Genomic DNA, 2,312 nt, shown 5'->3' with positions numbered 1-2,312 from the left:
GCCACCAGGGAAGCCCCAAGATGATGCTCTTAATTGGAATTTTTGGCTGCCCCAGGCAGCTAGTGTGTCTGATGAGGAGGTAGTGGGGGCCAGGCAAGGCTTGGTCGGTGTGTGGCTTGAACACCAGGTGAGGGCTTGCCCTTCTCAGCCAGACCCCTGAGGGCAGAAAGTATTGGGAACTTACATCTGGAAAATGCCGAGAGGGGTGGAGCTGGACAGGGTCTGAGGGGAGGGCTATAAGAGTCCACCCTCATGCGGAAACATGCCCTCCTACCTGGGTTCCTCCAGAGGGGAACAGAAGCCCTGTTTACCTGAGGTCACACTGCCATTGGGTCTAGCTGAGGGAAAGCACTGAGTCATTATCCCTAGTAGGAGAGGGAAGGGAAAAGTAGGAAAGAAGAGAGGAAGGAGGGTGAGAGACAAGTAAATTGGTCTTTTTGGAATGTCAGATGGAGTTTTCTCTGATGTGCCAAACACACCCCTCCCCACTATGTGTTCTAAAGCAATTGAGAAATACTCATATCTCTTTTCTTGGTACCTGGGAAACTAGGTATTTACACAGGGTTCCCAATTTTTCTGACTCCCCAGGACCAGGCTGGTAGAACTGACCATTGACTCAGGGTCCACTGAACTAATCAGGGCAATAAAATGGGAGTAGCACATATATTTATTATTTATTTATTTATTTATTGGCTGTGTTGGGTCTTCGTTGCTGTGCGTGGGCTTTCTCTAGTTGCAGCGAGCAGGGGCTACTCTTCCTTGCTGTGCATGGGCTTCTCCTTGCAGTGGCTTCTCTTGCTGTGGAGCATGGGCTCTAGGCACGTGGGCCTCAGTAGCTATGGCACACGGGCTTCAGTAGTTGTGGCTCGCAGGCCCTAGAGCACAGGCTCAGTACTTGTGGCGCACGGGCTTAGTTGCTCCACGGCATGTGGGATCTTCCCTGACCAGGGCTTGAACCCGTGTCTCCTGCATTGGCAGGCAGATTCTATTTTTGTTTGTTTTGTGGAGAAGGTAAACTTGTATTTTATTTTGCCCAAGGAGGGGAACAGAAATCACCTTAATATAACATTGCCTTTCCTGTTGTCGCAGTCACAGTCACATCAGCAGGCCAGAAAAGCCATCCCATTCCTGCGGTAGGCACTTGTGAATGTGGAAGGGGGGCCAGTCTTGTGGCCGTAGCGTTGAACGGCCTCTCTGATGTGTCAGGGCTGGATGGCATTGATGTGAGCCTCAACACCACAGGCCGCGATGCTCTTTTTTCTTTTCCTTCGTTTGGTTTTAGCTGAGTCTTGTCTCGCACTCCCATTCCCTAGGGATCCTGATGTGGTTCTCCCTGAGAGCTGTGATCCAGACGATGGAGCGCTTGGTGTAGGAGGAGGTGTGTTCTCAGGAGAGTCTGGGTAGGACCTCAGGAAAGATCCCTCAGCAGAGCTGTGATACTGAATGAAGGTGGCAGAAATGGCATGGCTGAAGGGGTCTCCTGCCTTGGTTACCACGTCCTGCTTCATGAGAAGAGCCAGGTCCACTAACTGTGCCACAGTTTCGTACGCTAAATATGCTAAAATTTCCATAGCGACAACATTGGGCTTTATCTCCATACTGCTGCAGTCCAACCAGTCTCGAAATTTGGAGGCTTTTCTGGAGAAACTTAATTGTCTACTTTCACAGAATTCTGCATATTGAGCTGAATCCATAATTCGAGTTTGTCTTTCTGCTCTCTCCATTCTTTCTTGTTTAACTTCATCAATTTCATCATCTTCAAACATTGCCAAGAATTCTCCTGTTTGGTCAATAGAGTTGAGAAAGTCTTGAGCTTTTTATCTTTTGTTCACATTATTACTGCCACTCAATTTGTCTTCCAGAAGATCATCCTTGTCGATGCCTTTGACAATCTTTGATTTGTAGTCTCGGAAAAACACGTACTTTAGCAGTCTTCTAAGTTTTTTCTTATCTTTGTGCATCAAAAACAGAAGATCTTCAGCAGAGATTACCCTTGCTCCCCGAAGTTGAGAAACTTCAGCAGAGTGCTGTAACAGGTTAATTAACTGAGTGTGTACTACATCTTCTACCAAAACTGCTGTTTCACGGAGAGGCCTCCTAGAATCACCTAAAGAAAACACATATATTTTGGCAAGATGCACTTTCTCCAACCACAGCTAGATTCATCCACATGCAGTGGCAATGGACAGCCTCTGTCTCGCATCATACTCTGCAATTCTGCTGCAAAACTTATAGACTTCCCTGTTCTTCCACTACCTGAAGTGGCAGTAGATATTGGGCTGGCTGCAGTATTATTCGTCTGTGGCTTAAAT

The 2,312-nt window shown here is 47.5% G+C and overlaps 1 pseudogene; it reads right to left on the bottom strand.

Annotated features, from left to right (window-relative positions):
* Window positions 1-1,100: 1,100 nt before the first annotated feature.
* On the bottom strand, window positions 1,101-1,961 carry LOC115860511 (transcription initiation protein SPT3 homolog; annotated as a pseudogene).
* Window positions 1,962-2,312: the final 351 nt, after the last annotated feature.

The sequence above is a fragment of the Globicephala melas genome, chromosome 1 (assembly GCF_963455315.2).
Source record: "Globicephala melas chromosome 1, mGloMel1.2, whole genome shotgun sequence".
Classification (NCBI taxonomy): Eukaryota; Metazoa; Chordata; class Mammalia; order Artiodactyla; family Delphinidae; genus Globicephala; species Globicephala melas.
This window is presented reverse-complemented; position numbering and strand designations above follow the sequence as displayed.